Raw genomic sequence first — 10,464 nt, 5'->3', positions numbered from 1 at the left:
AAAATAGAAATAGAAATAAAACTATCTATTTGCAAATTATATTAACAGAAAATTCTAAGGAATTCACAAAACATCTATTAGAACCAATAAACGTATTTAGCAAAATTGCTGTATTTAAAAGTAATATAAAAATCAGTGGTATTTTAAATTGTAATAGCAATTATAAAATTTAGTGAAAAATAACTCCCTTCCCAAAATCATCAAAAATTATAAAATACTTAAGAATACATTTAAGAGGGCAGAGCAAGATGGCGGAGGAGTAGGAGACCTGGATTTCCTCTGGTCTCAGGAATTCAGCTGAATAGGGATCAAACCATTCTGAACACCTACGAACTCAACAGGAGATCGAAGAAGAGAGTAGCAACAACGCTCTGAACACAAAAGTGACCACTTACTGGAAGGTAGGACGTGCAGAGAAGTGAATCCGAGGTGATATTTCGGAGGAAAGATGGTGGGGGAGGGGGCCTCCGTCCACCGCTTCTGGCAAGTGATAGAGATGCGGAGCACAATATCGGAACTTTTAGAAGTCGGCTCTATGGAGGGACATTGCTCCAGTGGCTAAGCGGGGGGTGGAACCCTCGCGGGACAGTGTGGTCTCAGGACCCTCGGGGTCACAGAAAGACCGGGGATGCCTGAGTGTGGCAGAGCTCCCAGGTATTGGAGCAGGGAAGCCAGCTGCAGAGACAGAGCCAAGGAGTGGGCTCTCAGCTTGGGGTTGCCATAAACTGTGATCCGCGGCCCAGTCGGGCCACTGCTTCTCCAGCAAGGACCCAACAAGCGGCAGAGCTGGGGAGACTCCCCTTCCTCCCCGGGGAGGAGTGGTGCGGGAGTGCACCGCAGGGATCTGCTGGGTTTGGAGACTCCACAGGGGGTCAGGTGACAGAGATAGAAACGCTCGGTCACGGGCTGGGTGAGCACGGAGTGCGGCCGGAGACCAGGGAGATGGGAGTGACTGCTTTTCTCTGGAGGCACACTGAGGAGCGGGGCCCCAAGTTCTCGGCTCCTCCGGGCAGAGATTGGGAGGCCATTTTCACCTTGGTCCTCCAGAGCTGTACCGAGAGCTTGCAGGGAACAAAAGTTCCTGAGAGCAAACCCGAGCAGCTTGCTTAGCCCGGACTCACAAGGGCGGGGCAATTCCGCCTCCGGCAAAGATATTTGGGAACCACAGCAACAGGCCCCTCCCCCAGAAGATCAGCACGAACAGCCAGCAAGCCAAGACCAAGTTTACCGATCAAGGAGAATGGGAGAACTCCAGCGCTAGGGGAATACTGCACATAGAATTCATGGCTTTTTTACCATGATTCATTAGTTTTTCAAAGTTAACTTTTTTTAACTGTTTTTTTTTTTGGAATTTTTCTTTTTCCCTTTTTCAACCAACATCTTATCAATCCCTTTTTTAAAAAAACATTCTTTATATTTCATTTTTAGAGTGATATTCTATCCCTTCATAGTAGTTACCCTTATTTTTGCCATATATATATAAGTTGTTCTCTCTTTAAAATTTTGAGATACAATTTCTTCTAACAGATCAAAATATACCCTAAGTCACTAGTGTATGGCTTTGTTCTAGTCTGCTGCCTGATCACATTCTCTCCCTTTTTTTTCTTTTCTTTTTTCGTTTTTTTTTAAATCTTCTTCTTTCTTTTTTCAAATAACTTATCAATTCCTTTTATAAAATCTTTTAAAATTTTCATCTTTACACTCATCTTCCATCCCTTCATTGTATCAACCCTTATTTTGTACACATATAATTCTTTCTTCCTTTAAAATTTTAGCAGGCACTTTCTTCTAACAGACCAAAATACGCCCAAAATCTAGTGTGTGGCACTGATCTATGCACTAGCCTGATCATATTTGACCATATTCTGTTTTGTTTTTGTTTCGTTCTGTTTTTGTTTGTTTTTATCTTTTTCCTTTTCCTTTTTTTTTCTCTTTCTTTTTTCTTTCTTTCCCTTTCTTTTCCCCTGGTTTCAGGTCTTTTCTGATTTGTATAGAGTATATTTGCTGGGGACGTTGTTAACCTGTTAGCATTCTGTTCTCTCATTGATCTATTCTCCTCTAGACAAAATGACAAGACGAAAAAAATCACCTCAGCAAAAAGAACAAGAGGTAGTACCATCTGCCAGGGACCTACTCAATACGGACATTAGTATGATGTCGGACCTAGAGTTCAGAATCATGACTTTAGAGATACTGGCTGGGCTTGAAAAAAGCATGGAAGTTATTAGAGAAACCCTTTCTGGAGAAATAAAAGAACTAAAATCTAACCAAGTCAAAATCAAAAAGGCTATTAATGAGGTGCAATCAAAAATGGGGGCACTAACTGCTAGGATAAATGAGGCAGAAGAGAGAATCAGCGATATAGAAAACCAAATGATGGAAAATAAAGAGGCTGAGAAAAAGAGAGAGAAACAACTACAGAAACACGAGGGCAGAATTCGAGAGATAAGCGATACGATAAGACGAAACAACATTTGAATAATTGGGATTCCAGAAGAAGAAAGAGAGAGAGGGGCAGAAGGTATATTGGAGCAAATAATAGCAGAGAACTTCCCTAATGTTAGGAAGGAAACAGGCATCAAAATCTAGGAGGCACAGAGAACCCCTCTCAAAATCAATAAAAATAGGTCAACACCCCGACATCTAATAGTAAAACTTACGAGTCTCAGAGATAAAGAGAAAATCCTGAAAGCAGCTCGGGAGAAGAGATATGTAACCTACAATGGTAGAAATATTAGATTGGCAACAGACCTATCCACAGAGACCTGGCAGGCCAGAAAGCACTGGCATGATATATTCAGAGCACTAAACGAGAAAAATATGCAGCCAACAATACTATATCCAGCTAGGCTCTCATTGAAAATGGAGAGATCAAAAGCTTCCAGGACAAACGAAAACTAAAGGAATTTGCAAACATGAAACCAGCCCTCCAAGAAATATTGAAAGGGGTCCTCTAAGCAAAGAGAGAGCCTAAAAGCAGCATAGATCAGAAAGGAACACAGACAATATACAGTCACAGTCACCTTACAGGCAATATAATGGCACTAGATTCATATATTTCAATAGTTACCCTGAATGTAAATGGGCTAAATGCCCCAATCAAAAGACACAGGCTATCAGATTGGATTAAAAAACAAGACCCATCAATATGCTGTCTGCAAGAGACTCATTTTAGACACAAAGACACCCCCAGATTGAAAGTGAGGGGGTGGAAAACCATTTACCATGCTAATGACACCAAAAGAAAGCTGGGGTGGCAATCCTTATATCAGACAAATTAGATTTTAAAACAAAGACTGTAATAAGAGATGAGGAAGGACACTATCTCCTACTTAAAGGGTTTATCCAACAAGAAGATCTAACAATTGTAATATCTATGCCCCTAACATGGGAGCAGCCAATTATATAAGGCAATTAATAACAAAAGCAAAGAAACACATCGACAACAATACAATAATAGTGGGGGACTTTAACAGCCCCCTGACTGAAATGGACAGATCATCTAAGCAAAAGATCAACAAGGAAATAAAGACTTTAAATGACACACTGGACCAAATGGACTTTACAGACATATTCAGAACATTCCATCCCAAAGCAATGGAATACACATTCTTCTCTAGTGCCCATGGAACATTCTCCAGAATTGATCACATCCTAGGTCACAAATCAGGTCTCAACTGGTACCAAAAGATTGGGATCATTCCCTGCATATTTTCAGACCACAATGCTTTGAAACTAGAACTCAATCACAAGACAAAAGTCAGAAAGAACACAAATACATGGAGGCTAAAGAGCATCCTAGTAAAGAAAGAATGGGTCAACCAGGAAATTAAAGAAGAATTTTAAAAATTCATGGAAACCAATGAAAATGAAAACACAGCTGTTCAAAATCTTTGGGATAGAGCAAAGGCAGCCCTGAGAGGAAAGTATATAGCAATACAAGCCTTTCTCAAGAAACAAGAAAGGTCTCAAATATACAACCTAACCCTACACCTAAAGGAGCTAGAGAAAAAACAGCAAATACAGCCAAAACCCAGCAGGAGAAGAGAAATAATAAAGATCAGAGCAGAAATCAATGAAATAGAAACCAAAAGAACAGTAGAACACATCAACGAAACTAGGAGCTGGTTCTTTGAAAGAATTAACAAGATTGACAAACCCCTGGCCAGACTTATCAAAAAGAAAAGAGAAAGGACCCAAATGAACAAAATCATGAATGAAAGAGGAGAGATCACAACCAACACCAAAGAAATACAAACAATTATAAGAACATACTATGAGCAACTCTATGCCAGCAAATTAGATAACCTGGAAGAAATGGATGCATTCCTAGAGATGTATCAACTACCAAAATTGAACCAGGAAGAAATAGAAAACCTGAACAGACCTATAACCACTAAGGAAATTGTAGCAGTCATCAAAAATATCCCAACAAAGAAAAGCCCAGGGCCAGATGGCTTCCCAGGGGAATTCTACCATACATTTAAAGAAGAAATAATACCTATTCTCCTGAAACTGTTCCAAAAAATAGAAATGGAAGGAAAACTTCCAAACTCATTTTATGAGGCCACCATTATCTTGATCCCAAAGCCAGACAAAGACCCCATCAAAAAGGAGAATTACAGACCAATATCCTTGATGAACAGGGATGCAAAAATTCTCACCAAAATACTAGCCAATAGGATACAACAGTACATTAAAAGGATTATTCACCATGACCAAGTGGGATTTATCCCTGGGCTGCAAGGTTGGTTCAACATCCACAAATCAATCAACGTGATACAATACATTAACAAAAGAGAGAACAAGAATCATAGGATCCTCTCAATAGATGCAGAAAAAGCATTTGCCGAAGTACAGCATCCCTTATTGATCAAAACTCTTCAGAGTATAGGCATAGAGGGTACATACCTCAATATCATAAAAGCCATCTATGAAAAACCTACAGCGAATATCATTCTCAATGGGGAAAAGCTGAGAGTTTTTCCCCTAAGGTCAGGAACGCGGCAGGGATGTCCACTATCACCACTGCTATTCAACATAGTATTAGAAGTCCTAGCCACAGCAATCAGACAACAAAAAGAAATCAAAGGCATCCAAATCGGCAAAGAGGAAGTCAAACTCTCACTCTTGCAGATGATATGATACTGTATGTGGAAAACCCAAAAGACTCCACCCCACAACTGCTAGAACTCATACAGGAATTCAGTAAAATAGCAGGATATAAAATCAATGCTCAGAAATCAATGGCATTCCTATACACCAACAACAAGACAGAAGAGAGACAAATCAAGGAGTCGATCCCATTTACAATTGCACCCAAAACAATAAGATACCTAGGAATAAATTCAACCAAAGAGGCAAAGGATCTGTACTCAGAAAACTATAAAATACTCATGAAAGAAATGAAGAAGACACAAAGAAATGGAAAAACATTCCATGCTCATGGATTGGAAGAACAAACATTGTGAAGATGTCAATGCTACCTAGAGCAATCCACACATTCAATGCAATCCCCATCAAAATACCAACCACTTTTTTCAAAGAAATGGAACAAATAATCCTAAAATTTGTATGGAACCAGAAGAGACCCCGAATAGCCAGAGGAATGTTGAAAAAGCAAAGGAAAGCTGGCGGCATCACAATTCCGGACTTCCAGCTCTGTTACAAAGCTATCATCATCAAGACAGTATGGTACTGGCAAAAAAACAGACACATCGATCAATGGAACAGAATAGAGAGCCCAGAAATGGACCCTCAACTCTATGGTCAACTGATCTTTGACAAAGCAGGAAAGAATGTCCAATGGAAAAATGATAGTCTCTTCAACAAATGGTGTTGGGAAAATTGGACAGCCACATGCAGAAGAATGAAACTGGACCATTTCCTTACACCACACACAAAAATAGACTCCAAATGGTTGAAAGACCTAAACGTGAGACAGGAGTCCATCAAAATCCTAAAGGAGAACACAGGTAACAACCTCTTCGACCTCAGCCGCAGGAACTTCTTCGTAGAAACATCGCCAAAGGCAAGGGAAGCAAGGGCAAAAATGAACTATTGGGACATCATCAAGATAAAAAGCTTTTGCACAGCAAAAGAAACAGTCCACAAAACCAAAAGACAACCGACAGAATGGGAGAAAATATTTGCAAATGACATATCAGATAAAGGGCTAGTATCCAAAATCTATAAAGAACTTCTTAAACTCAACACCCAAAGAACAAATAATCCAATCCAGAAATGGGCAGAAGACATAAACAGACATTTTTCAAAGAAGACATCCAAATGGCCAAAAGACACATGAAAAAGTGCTAAACATCGCTCAGCATCAGGGAAATCCAAATCAAAACCTCAATGAGATACCACCTCACACCCGTCAGAATGGTTAAAATTAACAAGTCAGGAAATGACAGATGTTGGTGGGGATGCGGAGAAAGGGGAACCCTCCTACACTGTTGGTGGGAATGCAAGCTGGTGCAACCCCTCTGGAAAACAGTATGGAGGTTCCTCAAACAGTTGAAAATAGAGTTACCATACGATCCAGCAATTGCACTACTTGGTATTTACCCAAAAGATACAAATGTAGGGAATCCGAAGGGGTACGTGCACCCCAATGTTTATAGCAGCAATGTCCACAATAGCCAAACTGTGGAAAGAGCCAAGATGTCCATCGACAGATGAATGGATAAAGAAGAAGTGGTATATATACACAATGGAATATTATGCAGCCATCAAAAGGAATGAGATCTTGCCATTTGCAACGACGTGGATGGAACTGGAGAGTGTTATGCTGAGTGAAATAAGTCAATCAGAGAAACACATTTATCATATGATCTCACTGATATGAGGAATTCTTAATCTCAGGAAACAAATTGAGGGTTGCTGGAGTGGTGGGGGTGGGAGGGATGGGGTGGCTGGGTGATAGACAGTGGGTAGGGTATGTGCTATGGTGAGTGCTGTGAATTGTGTAAGACTGTTGAATCACAGATCTGTACTTCTGAAACAAATAATTCAACATATGTTAAGAAAAAAGAAAAAGAAGAAGATAGCAGGAGGGGAAGAATAAAGGGCAGTAAATCGGAGGGGGAGACGAAACATGAGAGATGATGGACTCTGAAAAACAAACTGAGGGTTCTAGAAGGGAGGGGTGTGGGAGGATGAGTTAGCCTGGTGATGGGTATGAAAGAGGGCACACTCTGCATGGGGCACTGGGTGTTATGCACAAACAATGAATCATGGAACACTACATCAAAAACTAATGATGTAATATATGGTGATTAACATAAGAATTAAAAATTTTAAAAAACCTAATGATGTAATGTATGGTGTCTAATATAACAATAAAAAAATAAAAAAAAGAATACATTTAAGAATAGGTGTAAAGTGAAAACTAGAAAACACTGCAGAGAAATTTGAAACCGAACAAGTAGAAAAATATAGATTCACAGATTCACAGATTGTAAGAATAAATATTATAAAATTGTCAGTTCTCCAAAATTTGATCTCCAAAATTCTCTACAAATTGCTTGAATGCAATTTCAATCATAATCTGAGCCAATTTATTTGTAGAAATTGGTAATCTGATTCTAAAATATCTATCAATAGGCAAAAGACTTAAAGATCCAAAATAATATTTAAAAGGAATAAAGTTACACAACTTGCACCACATGATTTCAGACTTATAGAGATAGTGTAATCAAGAAACATGGCAATGGCATTAGAGCCAGTAAGTTAATGCAATGGAACAGAATAAAGATCAGAAATATACCCATAGTTACATGATAACTTAATTTCTGGCAAATGTCAAAGCAACCCAATGTGGTAAGGAATATCTTCTTACAAATTATGAACAACTAAATATAATATATGGAAAAAAATGAACTCTGACCTGTACTTTACCATTAGGTAAACAAACATTATACAAACATTAATTTACAGTGACTCATGGACTCAAAGTAAAAGCTAAAACTATTAATCATTATCACTCTTTATACTATTAGTATCACTGCAATTTGGAGATAAGCAGTTTTTTAGACTGAATATAGACATCAATAACCATAAAAGAAAGAATTTATAAATTGGGCTTCCTCAAAATTAAAAACTTCTGCTCATCCATAAAAAAAACATTAAGAAAAAATAGGTAAGTCACAAGGTAGGGAAAAAATATTTGCAAAACTTACACTTTACAAGGGATTAGTATCTAGTTATTATAAAAAATTCCTATAACTCATTAATTAAAAACAAAACAACCTAATAAGAAACAGGCAAAAGATCTGAATGGACACAAAAGAGGACACAAAATGGACATCATAAAAGAGAATGTGAAAAGGGCCAATAAACATGAAAAAGTACCCAAAATCTTTAGTCCTCAAGGAAATACAATTGAAATTCACCATGAAATAAAAGCATACTGTTAAAATAATTAAAATTTTTTTTAAAAAAATAGACAATACCCAATGACGGCAACCCAGAGCTCTTATACATTGCTGTGGAAATACTGAATGGTTCAACTACCTTGGGAAAAGATCTGGCAGCTTATCATAAAAGCAAACATATGTCTACCTTGTAACCAAAAAATTTTACTCCTAGGAAGAACAAAGGAACAGAAGAACAAAAACCTACACCCCTCAAAAAAATGTACAAGATGGTTCATAGCAGTTTTATTCATAAACTGCTTTTCCTTTTCTTTCTGTTCACCAGGGCTCAACTTCTATTCATTGGACAAGTTAAGCACAACCATAGTAGGTTGCCCAATTGTGTCCCCCCTAGAATACCCTGATCTACTACCATCACCAGGAAAGAAGTAAAAGAAAGAGCCAGAGACTTGGTGGAGACTTTGTAGAGAGTCTCTCTGAGTTTGGCTGTATTGGGACTGAGTGCTGGAATTGCCTTGACTCCTGCCATGTTGGAGGAGGTGATCAAACTTGACTCATTTAGAGGAAGCTAAAACAGCTGAGAGTAGTAAGAGATGACACACAGATGTACATCCAGAAGTCTCCGTTGAGGCTTCAGCTGAGGACCAGGGGGCATTAGGCTCATGTATTTCCATAAAGTGTGTAAGCCCAACTGTCAGCACTTTGGCAGGTGGTGTGGAAACCTCCTCACTCACATGTAGACTTCACTTAGCAACTGTATGTTCTGCATAGCACTAAGATCCTAAGCAGCACTTTGTATTCCTGAGTGTGGACTTTCTATACTGCAATCTCTTCCTGGTTTCCACTCCATATCACAGCCTGCAGATGCATTTGATGCCTTCAATTCCAAAGATTTTCTTAGGTTCTGTAGCGTCAAGAATCTTCATTCTTTTTCACTTACTGCAATTGCATTAGCACACATCGTCTTTCTCTAGTGTGCTGTATTAGTTAAAACTCATTCATCTTCTTCTATTCTTCCTAGTTCTGTTGCTATTTCTTTTCACCGACCATCTCCTCCCCAATTCTGTTTGTTCTTTTGGATTTAACATTTTAAAATTTTTACTTACTGTAATTGTTTTATTTCAGAAGGGTTGGTTCTATAATTTTTAACAGAATATTCTCTTTGCTACATCTCTTGACCTCTCTGTCATATTTTCCAAATTTTATATCCCACTGAGAAGCTTTTTCTAATTTCACTAATTATCTCTTCAACTGGGCAGGATATACTTATTTAAAAGAACAATTAAGTTTTAGCTTATATAATTAGTTTTTTTTAAGTCAATAAATTTTTATTTAAGGAATTTTACATGTGATTCCTTCTGCTTCCAATCACAGTAGTTCCTCCAAAGTCAGAATCATAATCTTCAAAATAGCCCTTTTAAAAAGAACTTGTTCAATCCACAGTTGTCACTGTCAGTCCTACATAACAAGAACATAAAAGTAAGGTTCCATTTCCAGAGATGATCATGTAAACTGAAGCCTGCCTCCCTCTGTTAAATCTATTGTATTACAAGTTGCATGGTTATTAGCAAGAGTGATTTAGCAAAAGACATTTGCAAGAGTAGAGATCTAGGCACGCACTGTTCAATATACTAGCCATGTATGGTCAGATGAGAATTTGAAATATGACTACTACCAAATCACATATGGCTTGTGTTACGTTTATACTGGACAGTGCTGATCTAGCCGATGGAAATAGAACAGGGTTGATAAAATGTTCCCAATAGGCTGAATGCTAGCAAAGTAGCAGAAAGAAAGAAAACCTAGTGGGAAAATTTTTTTATGGTCATGTCCACAGCAAATGAGAAACTGCATTCTCAAAGCCTTGGTAATGACCATATATAACTAGTTTTATATGTAAGTTTTAATCAATTCCTTTTTGAAACTGCTTAGTCTTTTTTATAGCATCATGCTCTTCTAGGTTTTATTTTTTCCTTTTATTTAATCATTTTAGACATATACCTCTCAGATTGTTGAATAATCTGAAATTCTTAACAACCCAATTCTCTGATGTTTGTTGTATCTGCTGACTCGTGCATATAGTGGA

At 38.2% G+C, this 10,464-nt stretch overlaps 1 non-coding gene across 1 annotated transcript; it reads right to left on the bottom strand.

Moving 5' to 3' along the window:
* Window positions 1–10,129: 10,129 nt before the first annotated feature.
* LOC114200095 (small nucleolar RNA SNORA32) lies at window positions 10,130–10,255 on the bottom strand. Its single transcript, XR_003607402.1, has one exon. It is a non-coding gene; the product is annotated as a small nucleolar RNA SNORA32 (small nucleolar RNA).
* Between the last annotated feature and the right edge of the window lie 209 nt (window positions 10,256–10,464).

The sequence above is a fragment of the Eumetopias jubatus genome, unplaced genomic scaffold (assembly GCF_037043125.1).
Source record: "Eumetopias jubatus isolate StellerSeaLion01/CBP00866 unplaced genomic scaffold, mEumJub1_p1.0 scaffold_12, whole genome shotgun sequence".
Taxonomy (NCBI): Eukaryota; Metazoa; Chordata; class Mammalia; order Carnivora; family Otariidae; genus Eumetopias; species Eumetopias jubatus.
This window is presented reverse-complemented; position numbering and strand designations above follow the sequence as displayed.